This window comes from Physeter macrocephalus, chromosome 15, assembly GCF_002837175.3.
Source record: "Physeter macrocephalus isolate SW-GA chromosome 15, ASM283717v5, whole genome shotgun sequence".
NCBI classification, from domain to species: domain Eukaryota; kingdom Metazoa; phylum Chordata; class Mammalia; order Artiodactyla; family Physeteridae; genus Physeter; species Physeter macrocephalus.
In genome coordinates this window covers 34,566,209-34,586,351 of record NC_041228.1, presented here as the reverse complement: position 1 = coordinate 34,586,351, position 20,143 = coordinate 34,566,209, and the positions used below count along the sequence as shown (strand labels likewise).

The 20,143-nt window shown below is 40.9% G+C and overlaps 1 protein-coding gene across 4 annotated transcripts in view; it reads right to left on the bottom strand.

Moving 5' to 3' along the window:
• The window catches only part of NCALD (neurocalcin delta), a 458,484-nt gene that overhangs the window by 341,716 nt on the left and 96,625 nt on the right, over positions 1-20,143 (bottom strand). Inside the window, exon 1 of one of the 4 annotated variants that reach the window (XM_028500449.2) lies at positions 14,862-14,896. The exons of the other annotated variants lie outside the window; for them this stretch is intronic. The gene's annotated coding sequence lies outside the window, so the exon portion shown is untranslated. Of the gene's footprint in view, positions 1-14,861; positions 14,897-20,143 lie in introns of those variants that run through there. 4 annotated transcript variants of the gene reach the window in all.

The following is a 20,143-nucleotide window of genomic DNA, read 5'->3' as shown; positions in this document are numbered from 1 at the left end:
ATACAGTAGGTTCTCATTAGTTATCTATTTTATACATAGTATCAATAGTGTATATATGTCAATCCCAATCTCCCAATTCATCCCACCATCACCCCTTCCCCCCTTGGTATCCATACGTTTGTTCTCTACTTCTGTGTCTCTATTTCTGCTTTGCAAATAAAATCATCTATACCATTTTTCTACATTCCACATATATGTGTTAATATAGGATACTTGTTTTTCTCTTTCTGACTCACTTCACTCTGTATGACAGTCTCTAGGTCCATCCACATCTCTGCAAATGACCCAGTTTTGTTCCTTTTTATGGCTGAGTAATACTCCATTGTATATATGTACCACATCTTCTTTATCCATTCCTCTGTTGATGGACATTTAGGTTGCTTCCATGTCCTGGCTATTGTAAACAGTGCTGCAATGAACACTGGGGTACATGTGTCTTTTTGAGCATAACTGAATTATATATAATGTTTTGCAAATAAAATGTGATTTGTGTAAAGAAATAAAAGCACTGGTACATGGTAAACATTCAGATTTTAGCTGTTCCTGTCATCATCAAAGACAACAGGGTTCAACTGTCCAATTGATACTTGAATTTCCTCTACACCACTGGCTTTTAAACATTTCTCACCGCAACCCACAGTGGAAAAAAAGAATTCATTGTGACTCAGTATGCTCATATACACTTATTTGAAGCAAATATTTTACAGCACAATGTTTTCCCTTAATACATGCAACATACTCTGGTATTTCCCATTCTATTTCATTCCATTTCATTTTTAAAATGTTGGTCATAACTCACTAAACTGATTCTATGATCACAGATTGGTCACCATGCACAGTTTGAACCATGCTGCATTGCACCGTTTCTGCCAGCCATTTCTAGGAACGCACAGGGACGTTTGATTTAGTTCCCCCATGTTCACTGAGGCTATAATGTGCTAAGTTTAAATAACTTTAAATTCTATAATACGGGGCTTCCCTGGTGGCGCAGTGGTTGCGTGTCCGCCTGCCGATGCAGGGGAACTGGGTTCGCGCCCTGGTCTGGGAGGATCCCACATGCCGCGGAGCGGCTGGGCCCGTGAGCCATGGCCGCTGAGCCTGCGCGTCCGGAGCCTGTGCTCCGCAATGGGAGAGGCCACAACAGAGGGAGGCCCGCATACCACAGAAAAAAAAAAAAAAAAAATTATATAATCCACTCCCCCAAATAATCTAGCCTATGTGATAAAAATTATTCTTGATACTTCATAAATAAGCAGTGCTGCTATTAATCTTGCTTTTAGAAGAGTGACTAGAAGAGTGACTGCAATGCCTTCCACTGTCCAAAAAGTTGTACCAGGTAAAGAAACATTTAACCCTCTGGCCACATTTTTTATTATTGTTGTAGCTTCATTCTGATTCATCTCACAATGAGTTGTTTTTTTTAATGTTATAGAGGTCATATCAGACATGGTGTAAATCATTAATTATCTGATATCTGAAAGACAACCCTTGGCTTATGAGTTTATAATGCCATCGGGTATCCTGCAGCGCAGCAATAGAACTTACTTGGATGATGAAAAGTTTCCACAGAACTATCCAATACGGCAGCCACTAGCCACATGTGGCACTGAGCCATTGAAATGTGGCTAATGCAACTGAGGAACTGAATTTTTACTTTTAGTTTATTTTAATTAATTTAAATTTAAAGAGTCACAGGTGGACAGTAGCTGCTCTATTAGTGCAGATCTAGAACAGTTATCCATAGTACATACTAATGATCCTGATGATAAAGAAAATGATAACAAAAGGTGCCATTTATTGAACATTTATCAGGGGCCAGGCATTAGCCTAAGCCCTTTTTATATACATTATGCAATTTACTTCTCACAACAATTCTACCTGGTAAGAACTATCATTATTCTTCCCCGCTTTTGATTGAAAAAACTGAGATCACAGCCAATAAGTCACGAAACTGAGATTCTAACCCAGGTCTACCTCCAGAGCACAGAGCAGAAGAGCTGGATCCCTTCCCACGCGACAGCCACTGGACATGGGTGTGTCTGCTTTTAATTTCAATGCAAAGGAAAAAGAGCTGTGCAAAAGACTGGCGAATAAATGACTTTTTCTCTATCCTTTTAAAAATTTCCTCTACTTAGTGCCCCAGACTGGCCTCTAAAGAAAGGAAAATTCTCTTGAGTGAGGACTTTTTCAGTTCTAAAAACAAATGTCTCTGTGATTTAAATAAAAGGTTTGAGATCAAGAGGTGAACTAGAATTCAAATTGCATTTATGGTTTGGAGACTCTTTTCCCACTTGAGGATATGTTACTATTTTTACATTTACTTAAGGTTTTCTTCTTGTCTGCTTCTGAGAGGATTTGAGGGGGCTTACAGATTAAGACATTTAAGGATCATAAAGAGCAGAGGTCACTTGAAAAAAAATTAATGGGCTAAAGATTTTAAGCACCCAATTTCTGAGACAGAGGACTGACTAACACTTTCTAGCTAAGGCAGAATAATAATAATAATGTATTATTGTTATTAACTAATTAATAAAAATGTAGAGGTATTAGGTTATACACAGAATCTGTTGCTCTTTGTTTTTTTTCTAGACAATGAAATCAATCAAATTGGTGTGCAGTTTTCACTAAAGACATGGGCTGCTCATGTAATTCTCATCTCTCTTCCTCCAAAAACGCAGACAATATTGCAGGAAAATACAACTCAGTAAAGGCAGTTCTCTGAGGAGAAAGCCACATAGCCCAAGAACTCATTTTGGGGAGTGCATGAGTGTCCTTCTCCCCATCCAGCACTAATTCAGACACGGCTTCCCTGCCAGGTCCTCTCTGAATGGCCTCTTCTGTCCACTGCGGCTGCTGACCACTCAAAACTGGACTGGGGGGCTAGTGGGCCCCTCCACTACCAGAAAGGAGGAAACCAATAAAGAAAAGTGGCCACTTGGCTCTATAAGTATGTTCTTTCATGTCAACGTGGGAAATCTTTATAAATGAAGGACTGCCTGTTGTCATTTACTTGCAGTTGAACTGAATTTGTGCGTGTGTGTGTGTGTGTGTGTGTGTGTGAAAGTTTTAAGTGTGCTTTGAATTTTTTTGCGGGTTTTGTCTCATTATGTACTTTCTTCTCACTATCTGGAGAAGAAAAATAATCACAATAATCACACACACACACACACACACACACACTCACGCACACTTTCTAACTTGAAACAATAACTTCTATGGGGATTTTCTAAGGAGTGAGGCTTTGTCTTTATCAGATCAGGCAGTTAGAGAAAAGAACCTGGTTGTCACTTACCCTTCAGTTCACAGCTGCCTCTAACCCACTTTTTCCTTCCTGTGTTCCTGGAGCTGGTTATAGAGGGTGAGTTAAGTTAAAGAGGATAAAGAAATGCAGAGCCTTTGACAGCGTTACTGTACTTTCAATTCCAAAGGGAAATAAAAGGAAAAACAAATCTATAATTTGTATGCTTATTATGTGAGGTGCTTTACATGCCTAAATTCATCCTCACAAGTCTGTCAATGGTAGGTATGGTCCTTATTGCCATATTAGAAATGAAAAACTGAGGTAAATCACCCAAGATTTCACAGGCCATAGGCGTCAAGGCTAGAATAAAAACCAAGATTGTCCACCCCAAATATCATGATCAAAGTCACTAAACTGTTAGTCTTTGACAGGAAGGACACTGTCTATATTGAATACCTGTGCACCAGGCCCGGCACATAGTAGCAGTCAACCAATATTGGCAGACTGACCAGATGAGGGTTCTTTACCCCTGCATCTTTTTGCTTTTACCACAACTGTGCTCTAAATTGCTAACTTGAAAGGAATATAAATTCAAACAATTTTCCAATCATTGCTAAAACACTTTACAAAGCTTCAAGAGTCTTCTTTATTCTAAGGAAAAAAGGGTCTGTCAATCTACTCCATTCATTCTTCTAGCCCATTCTTATCCATTCAACTCAACAAGTATTTCAGTACAATGTGAGCAACAGTGGGAATATACATTCTAAAAATTATGTCTCTTGGATATATAAGAGTGGCTGAATTGCTATTCTTCCATAAACGGGGTTGAGAGTTTCAAAAATTAATAAGCGTCAACAAGAAGGGAAATAAAGACCTAGATGTTGCTATTATACACTGTTTGTTTTTAATTAATAACTCCATTTTTTAGAGCAATTTTAGGCTTACTGAAAAACTGAGCAGAAAGTACAAAATTCCCATATACACCTCCTCTCCTGCTCCACCCCACACACAATACATTTCCCCTACTATTAACATCCAACATTAATGTGGTACATTTGTTACAACTGATGCATCAATACTGATAAGTTATTTTTAACTAAAGCTCATAGTTTACATTAGGGTTCACTTTTTTGTGTTATATATTCTATGGGTTTTGACAAATGTATAATGACATATATCTAGCACTATAGTATCATAGAGAATAGTTTCACTGCTCTGAAAATCCTCTGTGCTCTACCTATTCATCCCTCTCTAACCCCTGGAAATCACTGACCTTTTTATTGTCTCCATAGTTTGGCCTTTTCCAGAATGTCATATAGTTGGAATCATACAGTATATAGCTCTTTCAGATTGGCTTCTTCCATTTAGCAATATGCATTTATCACTGAATAATATTCCACTGTATGAATGTACCACAGTTTATCCATTCACCTACTGAAGAACACCTTGGTTGCTTTCCAGTTCGGACAATTATAAATAAGGCTGCTATAAACATTCATCTGCAGGTTTTGGGAGGGACATATGTTTTTAATTCATTTAGGTAAATAACAAGGAATGTGATTGTTGGATTATACGGTAAGAATATGTTAAGTTTTGTAAGAACCTGCCAAACTGTTTTCCCAAGTAGCTGTACCATTTTGCATTCCCAAGAGCAGTGAATGAGAGTTCCTGTTGTTTCACATCCTTGCCAACGTTTGGTGTTGTCAGCGTTTTGGATTTTAGGTGTGTAGTGGTATCTCATTGTGTTTTAACTTGCAATCCCTGATGGCATATGATGTTGAACATATTTTCCAATGCTTATTTGCCATCTGTATATCTTTTTTGGTGAAGTTAGATCTGTTAGCTCTTTTGTCCATTTTTTACTTGTTTGTTTTCTTATTGTTGAGTTTTAAGAACTTACACTCATTTTTTCCCATTGTTATAAAAACATAAAGCCTTAACACATATATATGGAGATGACCTAGAGGGGTGGGATAGGGTGGATGGGAGGGAGGCTCAAGAGGGAGGAGATATGGGGATATATGTATATGTATAGCTGATTCACTTTGTTATACAGCAGCAACTAACACAACATTGTAAAGCAATTATACTCCAATAAAGATGTTAAAAAACAAAACCAAACCATAAAGCCTTGCTCTCTGCTCTTTAATTTTCTTCCTGCTTTTGTCAACTAGATATGGTAACTCAACTGCTGGTTTTCCAATGTCGCAGAGCTCTATGTCGACATCTGAGTTAAAACTCTTATTGAACAGCACTGTACTCCAAAGGGCTATAGGGATAGGACAACTGGAAGAAATAAGGGAATCATCTAAACAAAGCCTTGAAAAGTCTTAGCCCATGACCAAGCCATCAGAACACAGAAGTCAAAAACCACACTGCACCATGCAGAATCCAAACTACAGTGTATCAGGTTAACACAATGCCCCAATATTTCAATATTTTTAAAACATGAGACTTCCTGAAGATATCATTTCTCTAGAGTGTTCATTCCAAGCAATAATGAGGAGCTACGTTAAAAAAAAATTTTCAACAAAAATTTAAATAAAGTAGGTCTTCAAAAGGGCAGAAGAATGAACTTTCTAAACTGCAACTTGCCACAGAGAATTTTATCTGCCAGAATTTTTCTATCTAGAAAGAAACTGAATTTAATGTTCTCTGTATTTTTATCAGCAGCAAGGTAAACAGGAAGAATCTCTCAGAAGCACTTTTATGAAGTTACACAAAGAAATAAGTTTCAAGCATTTTATGGTTGGCAGCTTAAGATGATTTTTCTTATTTTTAAGGAAAGGGTTTCTTAGTTCTTTTGACACGTTGATAACATGTACCACAGATCTCAGTAATTACAGCAGATAAACCTTGATGAAGCAGTTGAGAAGATTACAGCCTAAGAATATCAGAAAAGAAAAGGAAAAACACTCCCACGGTGGGGGCATGTACCACAGATCTCAGTAATTACAGCAGATAAACCTTGATGAAGCAGTTGAGAAGATTACAGCCTAAGAATATCAGAAAAGAAAAGGAAAAACACTCCCACGGGGGGGGGGGTGCCCTTTTTATCTAATGCATTTGGGCCTAAAAAAATTACAGATTACAGACCTCTATTCACAGAATCCCTCTTGACTGCCTAAGTAGCAGGCCCACCTGCCACGACAACCTTTTGATATCAGCTCTGAAGCCATTTACCTTTCTCTCATCCAGGGCTCCACTGTCTCTAAATGTTCTCACTTTCGCTACCTCGGAAGGTAAGAATGACTTAAAGTAGTTAAATCCACACATAATACAGGAAGTTTATTTTACCTAAAAGCTTCCGTCTCTGACCTCACTTGCTAACAGGTTCTAAAATGAACAAAGCTGAATCTGACCTCTCTGCTTTACCACATTTGGAACTGGACAGGTGCTGGCAACCTTTTCCTATAAAGGACCGGGGAGTTAATATTTTAGGCTTTGTGGGCCATACAGTCCTTGCTGCCACTACTCAGCTCTGCAGCTGTACCATGAACGCAGCTATGGACAAGCCGTAAAGGAATCAGTGTGGCTGCATTCCAATAAAACTCTATTTATGGACACAGAAATTCTAATTTCATAGAATTTTCACGTCATGAAATATTATCCTTCTTTTGATTTTTAAATGTAAAAACCGTTCTTAGCTCAAAGGCCATACAAAAACAAGTATCAGGCCAGATTTAGCCCACAAGTCATAGTTTGCCTTAGAAGAAATCTCAAAAAATTTGATAGTCACACAACAAACAGGAGCCTGACCCTTCTATTAGAATGATCTGTGGAATCCTATAAGGAGACAAGCTTCCAACCCACAAATATAAAGAACAGTATGCCCCAGAAATTCTTGGTATGTATATTTAAGAAGTTACCATATATGTTATAATCTCATTTCATATGTGCTATGAAATTCAAACCCAATGACGAAATCTTGATTTCTGTAAAATCTAATTTACTGTACCCTCTTTATTTAAAAATTGGTTATTTGAAAAATATTAAATATTTAAATACTAATATGAAATATGAATTTAATATTTTAAATATTGATTTAAATACTGAATGCTTAAAATTGGGATATTTAAACATATTGTCTCTACTCTTAACTGGCTATTAAAAGCAGCATACTAAAAGATAAATATGAAGAGAGTGCTAATGAGTAACACTGCTTGACCACTTACTCTACACCAGGCACTGGATTAAGCATTTTCCACATATAATTCATTTAATCTTCACAGCAACTCCAGAGGCTGATCACGGTTATCCCCATTCTACAGTGGGGGAAACTGAGGCACAAAATTAATAAACACTGGAGCCAGAATCCAAACCCAGGCAGTCTAACTCCGAAGCTGGCATCGTTAACCACCTGGCAATACCAACACATGTCAGGTTGGTTAGATGTCATTTCTCTTTGACTCAGTAATATCTTAGGGTTTAAAAGGCCTCTCGTTCCTTTAGGTATTTATTACGGATACATGAATGCCTATTTTTTAAAGGACTCTCAGTCTTAAAGTTTACCTTAAACTGGATTCACCAGTTAAGGTAAAATATATAGAAGGACCCCACCAAAGCATTCACAAAAGTTTAACTCTTTATTCACATACAAATTGTATCCTTTCCAATTCTACCAGTATGCAATTCTTACACAAACTGAGATTCTTTAAGATCTTGCTTTCTAAGATATTAGAACATGTTAACTGTCATTTTCTCATCCATCCTCATGGCATCTCTTATAGGTTATGAACTAAGACATTAGCGGAGTCACATCTTTCTTCCGGTCATTCTTTCACACATTCATCCAAAAGTACTTGCAACTGAACTTGCTTACTATGTGCAAGGCATTGTCCCAGCGGCAGAAATGTTTAAAAACATCTGGCAATGGCTAACTTTATGTGTCAACTTCAATAGGACACAGTGCCCATATATTTGGTCAAACACCAGTCTAGATGTCACTGTGAAGGTATTTTTTAGATGAGAGTAACATTTCAATCAGTAGACTTTAAGTAAAGCAGATTACCCCCCATAATGTAGGTGGGCCTCATCCAATCAGTTGAAGGCTGTAAGAGAAAAAAATTGAGGTCCTCCAAGAAAGAGGAAATTCTGCCTCCAGACTGCCTTTGGACTCCAGGTGCAACACCAGCATTTCTATGTGTCTCTAGCCTGCAGGGATGCCATGCAAATTTCAGACTTGCCAGCGTCACACATACCTAAGCCAGTTCCTTAAAATAAATCAATCTTGATAGATAGATACATACATACATACATACATACCTACCTACACAGATACACAGATACATAGATCAATACAGAGATAGACTGATAGCTAGATATACATATATATGTATGTGTATCGATATCTATCTATATAATATATATTTATATACCATGTATATGAACATCCTATTGGTTCTGTTTCTCTGGAGAACCCTGACTAATACACATCTCCTCAGATCCATCAGACTGGGGAAAAAAACGGAAAGTTCACCAAGAATTGATGATCTGCGGACAAAGGGAGCCCTCCCATGCTGCTAGTGGGAATGTATGCTGTACAACCACTGTGGGGTGCAATCAGTTGACATCTAGCAAAGATAAAGGTGCCCTCGTCCTATGCCCAGCCCCAGAAGAACAACCACGTGTCACCGCATAGCCAGAACCCCCTGGAATCGTTGTTGAGTTGACAGAAATAATTGCCAAGTTTATAAAGAAAAACTGAACTTAGCTTGATAGCTTCAAAACTATCTCAAATCATTCAAGAGAGACCCAAGTTACATTCATTCACAATAAGCTGAAAAAAGCCAACGGAACCATGTCTAACACTTCTGGACCCCACTGCCCGCCCCCCCCCAGCACCCTCCCCACCACAGTAGCAGCAGCTTCTCACACTCACCAGACACCTACAAATCACCTGTTGTTCCCACACCCCAAAGTGAAAAGCCTACGTTAATGACAGAAAGAGAAGAAAGACCCTAGAGCAGTGTCTGCATATAACAAGTGCTTACTAAACATTAGCTATTATTAAGGATATAAAAATACACATGTAATTGTTTTCCTTTTAAGTGACTTGCTAAATAAAATGCCTGCCTTCTCCCTGGCACTTCTACTCTGTATACAGTGGTACCAAATGAGGACTTTTGATAGAATCATCCCTTTCTGTTGAATAATCAATTTACTCAGACATGGCTAGATTGATTCTCTCACCAGATTAACGAAGAGCAGGAAATGATTAGTCATCAGTTAATCAGCTGGTGTGGACTACACATCTTACTCTTAAACACACAACACACCATTGTCTGAAATTGCACACTGAAAAGTTGATAGAACAAAAGCAAACTAAAATCTAATTTCTCTTTCAGCTTTCTTGCGGCTCTCTTTTTATTTCTGAGTGGATCGTGGTAAACCAAACTATTATTAGAACCCCGTTTTTCCCACCTCTTTTTGTTGTAGAACAAAACAGAGCCCATGAGCACACAGGAGGCACAAAACAAACACTCAGAGGTGACTTTCGTTACATCCTTAGTTATCTTTTGGATACAGGTTTGTATGAAGAACATACATTTTAGGGAGTAACTTGGTACTCCTCTGGGAGGTCAGTATGCCAGATACATTTTTAAAGCCTTAACACTTTGTATACCTTTTAACTAACCAATTACACTTCTCAGAAATTATCCAAAAGGAAAAATAACATCATAAAATATGTGAAAAGACGTAACTATGTTGTTCATTTTCTAAAATTTTTACAAAGAACGTGTGTCACTTCCCTAGTAAGAACAATGGGGCTTATGATCTTTTTGTTTGCTTTAAGACCATGAACTTTGGGATGAAACAATCCTGAGTCAGAACTCAGAAGCTGCCCCCTTAATAACTACACGACCTTGAGGAAGTCTACCTGGATTCTTGAGTGCCAGCTTTGAGATCTGTGAAATGGGGATAATATACACCTCCCTCAAAGAGGATTCACTATCAATAAACGCAGTTAAGAGTACTTTTGAAAGAAGGGATGGATGAGTGAGCGAACAACTGAACAAACAATCCCAGAGGCTCTAGGCGGGGCTGGTTGGTGGTGGTGAGAAGAACAGATCAGCAGGGAATAGTGAAAATTGTCACAAACTCTAAATCAACACTATCATAGTATAAGTGCACCTTGTCTTGAAAATATTCACTAGTGAGCTTGAGCCTGACCACTCACATTTCAGGGCAACCTCAGCAGGTCAAATCAAAGACCAATCCCAGGTGTCCTTGAGATCTGACCATCCAGGTAACCAGTCTCCAAGATGGCCTCCACCTCCCTGTATTCACACCTCTGTGTAAGTCTCTCCCCACATTAGAGCAGGGCTGACCACCATTTGTCTCTGTAACCAATAGAATATGACCGAAGTGATGGTATGTCCCTTCTGAGGTTAGATTATGAAGGACTGCAGCTTTCATCTGGGGCTGTCTTCTCTTGGATCACTCATTCTCGAGGAAGCCAGGTCATGATCAGCCCTGTGAAGAGACCCATTAGGGAAGCAACAGAAGCCTCCTGACGGTAGCCATGTAAGTGAGCTTGGAAGTAGATCCTCCAACCCTACTCAAGGCTTCAGTCCCACCCAACAGTGTAACTGCAACCTCATGAGAGACCCTGAGCCAGACCACCCAGCTAAGCCACTCCTGGATTCCTGACCCTCAGAAACTGTGTAAGATAACAAGTATTGATATTTGTTGTATTAAGCTTCTAACTTTTGGGGTAGTTTGCTGCACAGCAATAAATAACTAATACACAGGGCTTCCCTGGTGGTGCAGTGGTTAAGAATCCGCCTGCCAATGCAGGGGACACGGGTTCAAGCCCTGGTCCGGGAAGATCCTACATGCCACAGAGCAACTAAGCCTGCGTGCCATAGCTATTGAGCCTGTGCTCTAGAGCCCGCAAGCCACAACTACTGAGCCCACATTCTAGAGCCTGCAAGCCACAACTACTGAGCCCACATGCCGCAACTACTGAAGCCCACACGCCTAGAGCCCCTGCTCTGCAACAAGAGAAGCCACTGTAATGAGAAGCCCGCGCACCGCAACGAAGAGTAGCCCCCGCTCGCCGCAACTAGAGAAAGCCCTGCGCAGCCAAAATTAAAAATAAATAAAATTTTTTAATGTTTAATAAATAAACAGATAACTAATACACCATTCCAAGTAGAACAGGTCTTCAGACTCCAGTATGTATTATTATTGGACCCAATTTACAGATAATGACACTGAGGTACGACAAGGTTAAATGACCTTCCTAAAGGCTACCCAGCTAAGAAGGGGTAAAACCAGGATTTGAACATAGCTTTGCTTGGGTCCAGAGCCAGTGCTTTATAACCACCACACTATATACTTCTTCCACCTCCTCCTTACCATCCCTAAAGTCTGGGGTAGCAGCCATGTGCTCCCATAGTAATCTGTATGTCCTCTGTCACAGATAGCACTTACTACATCGTATTTTAATTTTATGTTTGAGTCATAGACTACTAGACTGTAAATTCCTGGAGGGCAAGAACCTATCTATATTCATTCCTCCAGTTGACAAATGTTCACTGAGAGCCTACACTGTACTGAGCACTGGGAATACCATGACGAGCACAGTCAAACTCCACCCCTGGACAGCTCAGTCTAGTGGAGGACACAAGCATCTCTCAAACAAATATAAAACTACAACCGCAAAGTGCTACACGGGGCTCTGTGACACATTTCACCTAGTCAGCAAGAGCCCTGCGAGGTGGCCACCTCAGATGAGGCAGCAGTTACCCAGGGGAAAGGGAGAAGCAGGAGCCCCCCAGCAGAGAACACACACACCCCAAGTTCTCAAGGTGGAGGGGAAAAGCCATTCCTGACAAACTGAAAGGAGGCCAGTGGGAAGGAGCACAGAAGCCCAGGGTGAAGAGCAGGACGGAGAAGAAGCAGGAGGAAGTACCTGGGGTGAACATGGGTTGTCACCTGCAGACCATGTTCAGGAACCTAACCTGCCCCTAAAGGCAGTGGCAGGGGTTGGGAGTGCAGGCGTCACAAGACCATCCTTGTGGCTTAAAACAGGCACTCTGGCAGCAGTGCAAGGGACAGCCTGGAAGAAGGCTGGAGTGAAAACGGGCAGATCTTTGAGAAGAGACAGGAGCTCGTTCACGTTGGACCCCCAATGCCTTGCACAGCGGCTTGCATAGGGTTGGCCCTTCATAAGTAGTAATGGAAATGAAGTACTTGTTGAAATGAGTGCACGGTAACCTGCAGCAAGTAGGACAAGAGAAAGAAACAGCACACAAGAGCTCCGAGACCTTCAACACCTCGGGAGCTCATAGGAATCTCCTCGGCTTCAAAGGGGGAGGAACGATATAGATCAAAACACTCAGGGTGGAAAAGCCTATCAAGCTTGTCTGGTACGTGTCAGCCCTGGTATATCAATTTCTTCTTCCCAAACTCACTATATGTAAGTCATCCCTCTGATTACACTTAAAAAAAAGAAACAAATAAGGATTGTTGGAGACATGAGGCATAGCCTGGGCAGTATTTAAGCCACGCTGGGATCCACGAATGTCTGCCATTCAGCCAAGACCACCCCAGAGGCCATTGTTTAAAAGATGAAACAAAACATGAAACTGGGTGATGCTGGGCAACTCTACAGTGTATAGAACTTTGTGACTACTTGGCCAATTTTCTCCACACCACAGCAAAATGAAGAGTTACCTTTAGAAGCTTTAATTTTATGCTTTTTCCTTTAAGATTTAATATCTCACAGTCATATATACGAAAAAATTATTTGTTGTTTATAAACCCCTACTAGATTTAAATAATCTTCAGTGAGTCTTGACCCTTAAAGGGTTTCTTTTCTGCTGAACAGGGTGAACGGTATGAGTTTACAAGTTTAAATAAGGTTGGATTATGCAAACCTACCTTGCGTAGAAAAGGGAAAAACTGAGAGATGGAAAGATCTGGAAGGGGAAAGAAGAATGGTGGAAGGGATGGGAAGAGATTCAGTTACTGATGAGCTAAAATCAGAGACTGAGGTGAAATGTCTAATGGGGATTTTTTTTTTTGAATGGAAAAAACCTACAGATTATGTGATGTAACTTCCCACCCCATCCCTGGACTCCATCATGAAATCGTCAATAAAATCTAAGTGGGTTCTGTGGAGGGAATGCAAAGAAGTGCCAAGTCTACCTTCATGGGCGACATGAGGGAAGACAGGGGCTGCCTGGAGGGGTTATTCTTTACTGAAAGAAGCAGTGAATTATCTGACTGACAGCTGGGCAGCAGTGGGTAGTGGGCTCAGCTCTCTCCTCTCTGCAGATGTGCCTATATCCGCAGAGAGTGTGTGTCCCCAATCCTCTTCCCTCTGCCTTTGAGGTGGACACATTCTCATATTCTAGCACTGCCTGTGACAGATGCCGGGGAAGGAATCCACAAACCCACCGAGCCTCATGCTTAAAGCCTGATAAAAACTAGATTGAAGAATCTGGCTTTAGACTTGAGGTTAAGTGGGTTTAGATGTGAGGCTAATTTTTTTCATCTGTCTGCCTCCTGTGTCTCTTTCTTAATTAGCTCCAAACTCATGCAGGAAAGAATGTTATTTATAGAATTTCTCAATTTCTGACCTCAGCCTCTGTGAGTATACTGAAGAGGGTTCGCAAGAAAGCGTAACTAGATATTTAACAGAAGTTATCTCTGTGTAAGTAAGTTTGACTATACGCTACAGTTTTCCTGTTACAAACATGTATTGCTAAAATTTTCAAATTCCAGTTATTAAAACAGTTGTTAAAAAATATAACTGTTTCATTTTACATTTGATGAGCCAGGATTTAAATTCAAGTCAGTGTGTCCTCCAAGCCCACACTCTTGTATTTATGAGTTTCTCCCTACCCTGACCTACTATTCTTCTCAGGTTGGGTGAAAATTACTTCTTTTGACTCCACACCATCTACATTTATTTCTCAGATCTGTCTAACATTCACTGCCCGATTTTCTTCTCTCTCATCTCTTCTCAGTGGTGAAGTATTAAGGGAAAAATTTTTTAATAATAAGTTACTTACATTCCAGACAGTTTTGCTGCATGAAGCACTTGAAGACCAAGTAAAAATGTGAGCTTTAATACAATGAAACATTTGATGGAGACTGGATCAGAAGAGGGCGTGTAGTTTATGGCCAACCTAAAGTCCATTACTGCTCATAAGTATCGATAAATGTTGGCTGATAACAACTTGAAATTGCATTCTAGAGCACACTAAGGAAGATGATTTCCCAGCTAAGGGACTTAAATGTTAGGGACCTTAATACAGTCAGCAAGTTCTTTTACGATATACCATCTTTACCTGGGAAAGCAGCTAAAAGAATGAGGACACAGGTCAAATGTGGTTAGAAAGGAAGGTGACCAAGATTTACTGTTATTTCATTGCAGAGGGATACTCTGTCTGGCCTGGATATACCCCTCAGGTACTGTGAATATAAAGTTGTTGTTTTTTTTAACTATAGATAGCAATGCAGTGCTAGTTTTTACTGACAAGCAAGTCTACTGTACCAAAACTCCTGTGATTCACAGTGGCTTACCTAATAAACTTCTGGTGGGTGAGACGATAAGCAAAGTAAGAAAAACTAGAAAAAGAAGAAATGGAATTTTTCTACCTACCTCTATCTGTTCCTGTGGCCAGCATCCATTTTTTTCTTCTACAAAGAAAGGAATTATTTTTCTAAAATAGTAGGCAACTGAATTAACTCAGTCACTAAAACTTTTTAAACTTGGGCCTCTGCTGAAAGCATCTCTGTTCCATTCTGCCATATGCATGTTTCCATTTCCGTTCTCAGCAGCACTTCCTCCCTCACTCCTGGCCACAGCACCGCTGCACGGGGCTTTCTTGTTCTTTCTGAAATAGTCTCCACGCTCAGGCATCATGCTGTCCCTGCAGGAGGAAGAATAATGGCCCCCGAAGATGCTCTAATCCTCAGAACATGAGACTATGTTACCTGACGTGGCAAAGGGGTTTTGCGCATGTAATAAGGTTAACAGCCTTGAGTGGGGTAGATTATTCTAGATTTTGTAGGTAGGTCCAATCTAATCATATGAGTGCAGACCACCAGATAGGTGGCAGCATGAAAAGGATACCATCCTCCATAGCCGGCTTTGAAGATGTTAGAAGCATGCCACACACCAAGGAAGGCAGACAGCCTCTCCTTTAGCTGGAAAAGACACAGAAACACATTGTCCCCCGGAGCCTCCAGAGAGAAATGGACTCGGCCAACACCTTGATTTTAGCCCATGTCAGACTTCTGATCTACAGAATAATACATAATTTTATATTGCTTCAGCTACCAAGTTTATGGTAATTTCTTACAGCAAATACAGTCCCAGATGTATTCTCTCCACCCAGAACATTCCTACCTATCTTGACTACCTGGTAAATGTTTTTTGTTCCTTTAGGTCTCTGTTCAAATATTGCCTTCTCCATGAAAATTTCCCAAAGGCCATCCTCACTTCAGGATGGGTGATGGAGGATGCGTCACTCCATCCTCTTTGCTCCCAAATCTCTTTGTATTCACTGTAACTGAGCATATTGTGATTATCGTTATAAACAGACACCACACCCCTACACTACCTATCCTTGACAGCAGAGCACGGGGTCTAGTACCTAACAGTTGCTCCACGGTATTTGAGTGAATGGGTGAATGATGAACGAGTATTTAAAAAACTAAAGTCACAGGCTTGAGTTCTGAAAGAATTCAGGGCAACCATGAAAGAAATCAGGCTATAAAAATGTAAAGCTATTAGTGAAATATCAAAATATGATCTAAGTACCAATTTTTCTAAGTTTGCAATGTGCCATGAATCACTGCCATGCTAGTATAACACTTAGGGGACATAAATGAATGAGTATTTAGTGGTCTCTTAAAAGTGACCATTCTGCTAAATGTGTTAACTGTTGAGTAGGAGGGGGAAATTTTTTTCATGATTAGCCCTGGACAACCACCCTCCAACCCTGGGTGACAGATGTGGGATCCCTGATACTCTTTTTAGGGCTGTGATTCTTCAACTTAGAGGGCTTGTTAGAACTACCTGTCTTGGGGCTTCCCTGGTGGCGCAGTGGTTGCGCGTCCGCCTGCCGATGCAGGGGAACCGGGTTCGCGCCCCGGTCTGGGAGGATCCCACATGCCGCGGAGCGGCTGGGCCCGTGAGCCATGGCCGCTGAGCCTGCGCGTCCGGAGCCTGTGCCCCGCGACGGGAGAGGCCACAACAGAGGGAGGCCCGCATACCACAAAAAAAAAAAAAAAAAAAAAAAAAGAACTACCTGTCTGGAGCTTCACACCCAGGGTGTCTGATTCAGCAGATCTGGAATGTTTTTAATAAATTCCCAGCAATACAGAAGACACTGGTCAGAGAGCACACTTTGAGAACCACTGCTCTAGGGCAAGGAAGGCTCACCCCAGGCCTCTGGTTCTGACCCCTTCTCTGACAGTCAGTCTAAGGAGACCTCACTTGCAAGTCCAGGCACTGGCCAGAATCACTTGGCCCAGGCCCTTGTGGGAGGAGAGATTAGGTAAAAAATTATTTCCTTCCTTCCCCTTCCCAAGCACATGGAGGTCTTTCTTATGAAACCAGACTCAGTTCAGCTTCAGTTTCTCCAATGCTTCATCCTTTCTTCCTGTCGCTGCAACACCTTGACTGCAACCCAGAACCTGATCATTAAAACAGATCAACCAAAGCATCCAGGCCCTGGGAAGCAGTGGGCTACCGGAGAGCCCGGGAAATTCAACAGCCTTGAGAGCAGATCCTACAAGATCACATTACAATTGGACATCTTGTCCTGAGTACTTTGCGCTTAACTCAATCAAGAAGAAACCATTCATGTCTTAACCTAGAAATAAAACATTGTTTCTAAATGGCTGAAAAAACACACCCTAATAACACACCCCCCATGCTTGCAAACCATTCCCTCCCCACTTCCCCAAAAAAGACAAAGCAGAGGTTCTAAGAAAGAACAAGGAACATCATCCCAAAGATTACGGTGAGTCAAGTCTAGCCAAGAGTAGGACTATCTATAGAATGGGCAGAGGGGGAAACTAGCTTCTCTCTGCGAACCAGACTTCCACTTACCAGTGGATCCCCACGGTGGATGGAGAAAGACCTTTCATGTCTCTGATAGACACTCAAGTACTTCATGACTGTCCACAGGGTTACCCCGCCTGCCCTAGACCACTGACATTTGAGACCTAGACAAAAGGGACTTGGACATCAAAGCAAAAAATACCAAATTTCACCACATTCCAAAGTGCAATAAATTATTTTTCAAACTCCCTGCTACTTGTTAATATCTATCTAGGACTAACCTGGACAAGTAAGCCTTACATCCTTGGAGTTAAACCTAAAATGGGCCTTGCAGCTTTAAGGCCTCTGAGAATTGAATACATATACCTGCATTTCAGCCCTGCTCTCCATGAAACAAGAAATGTGAATTTTTGCTGCTGATTCCCAACAGTCCCAAAAGTCATAAAACGGAACTTTTCCATCATTTGAATAATATTTTTAAATGCATTCAACATTACATTCAAATTCCCTTCCCAGGATGATGTTTTCATTCCAGAGCAGCCGCCACAGACCTCCACAGTCGGCAGAATTTTCAGACATGCATAAATATAAGCACACACACAGCCATTTACCCTGATGAAATTTCACGTACACAGGGAGATTATTTTTAGTTATGGAACCCAGTCAAAACTTTGCATAAAGCAAAATCAAGCAAGAGCAAAATTGGTAGACAAAGTGATGACGCTCTTATTTTTTCATCCATTTTTATATTCTTTTTTAGACATTTCTGGACATGAGTTGGGAGAAGTAAATGCCTTAACAAAGGCAGTTTTGATGATAATGGTGGCAACATCAATAGTCAAGTTATTCCCTGACGTTTTTGTTCAATATATGACATATATGTAGGTAAGATCACACATGTAGACAAGATCACCTCTATCCAGATAATGGTCACTTTCCAAACATGTCAGTACAGTTAGTGTGCCTTTTTGGAAAAGGGAAAAAACAAAGCATCCATCAGATACATAAACAGTCGAGCAAAAGTTATTGAACATCCACTAGAATGTGCACTCTCTAAGGACTGAGACTTGGTCTGTCTTGAGGACTGCTGTAGCCCCAGCACCTACAGCAATAACTGGCCCATAGTAAGTGTTCGTTAAAATCCAAGCGTATACACCCTAATGTGGCCAACTAATCAATGTGCTAGATCCTATCAGTCAGTTATTGCTACAACAACGCTGTGTCGCAAACCACCACGGAATATTATACAACAATAAGCATTTCTTTTTTGCTCACACATCTGTTGGTTGACTCAGCTAACCTAGGTTGGGCTCAGCTGAATTCAGGTCAGCTCTACATGTCTGTCATTCTCTTTGGACCAGCAGCACCTGAGCCATTGTCTTTTCCCAGAGAACGGGAGGAATACAAGAGGCCAAGCCAAACTATCAGCTCCTTTCAAGCCTCTACTTTCATGGCCAAAGCAAGTCACATGGCCACGCCCAGCAACCCCCAGGGTGGGGAAGTGTACTCCCCCCATGGAGGTGGGGTGGGTGGGAAAGCAAGTGTCTCCCACAGACCAGCATTTCCAAAACTTGACTAAGAGACTTTCCTTTTAAAGAAAAAAATATTCCTCAAGGACCTCCAGGGCTGACCAAAGTTATTTTTATTATAATTCACTTAAATATTTAGAAATACAAAATAACTTTATATTTATATATAGATCTATATCTTGTGCTGGTAGTCTCATACCACTATAAAAAAAATTGTACAAATTAAACTCAGACAAAACTGCAAAGCCAATAAAACTCAAAATACCATTAGTGCATGTAAAGGATTATGTTGTTTTGGTGAAACTAAATTGCTGCTTTCAATTTGACCATGGTGCTGACTGCTGCAGCCCAACTTCCCTTGCATTCAGCATGCCTGTGCGGCTACATGCCATGAGAAAACACCATTTCCCAAACTTTTCTCTCTCTTCTAAAAACAGCACTCTGTGGTATCATTTGGTCTGCACTTGACGCAAAGGTTGTTTTTATATTAAGCTTGCTTCTATTTTTCTCTCGTTAGACCATGACAGTTAACAAATTTCTATCAGAACCAGTGCTTCAGAAAACCCAATGCACCAAAAAGAATGAAGAGAGAGCTCAGTGCTCATGGTGTTAAGTATCAACAGATGATCCAGAACAAGTAGATAAAGGGACCACTTTTTATGATTCTTATTTAAGTGAAACATCAAATTTTTGAAGTTCCCATTGAGAGTCCCCCAGAGAAATGGAGACCTCCGTTACAGAAACACTGAGCTAGCGCACCATCTCCTCTATGGCTTCCTAACCATAGTGCATTATGAAGCCACTCTGAGTGCAGCCTCCCCTTCTGGGGTCCACAGCTCCACCTGTCACCTCCTGTTGCTCATTCAGAGTTACCAGAATGTCCACTAAAACCCCAAGCCATGCACTGAAAGATCAAAAGTACTCTTGATAGACAACCTACAGCTAAATAGGCCAGAAAGACTAGGAAGTAGGCAGCCTGAGAAATACACCATCAGTTCATGGTCAGGGGTGACATCTGTCGTGTCTGCCTTCCCAGCATCCACCAGGACAATGCTCCTCGGCTGCTTGCTGTCTCCACCTTCTGGTAAGTGGATGGGCAGAATGACCCAGCTGACTCGCTCTTCCAGGAATTTGAATCTCCGGGGAAAGAATGTCAGGATGGAAAACAATTGTTGCCCATTCATCCCGATGTGAATGCTGAAAAGACTATCCTTTAGTTCCAACATTTAGAACCCCAGAACTGTCCAACTTCTTTTCTGAGGCCAGGTCACGTACAATTCATTCTTTTTTTTTTTTTTTTTTTTTTTTGCGGTACGCGGGCCGCCTCTCACTGCTGTGGCC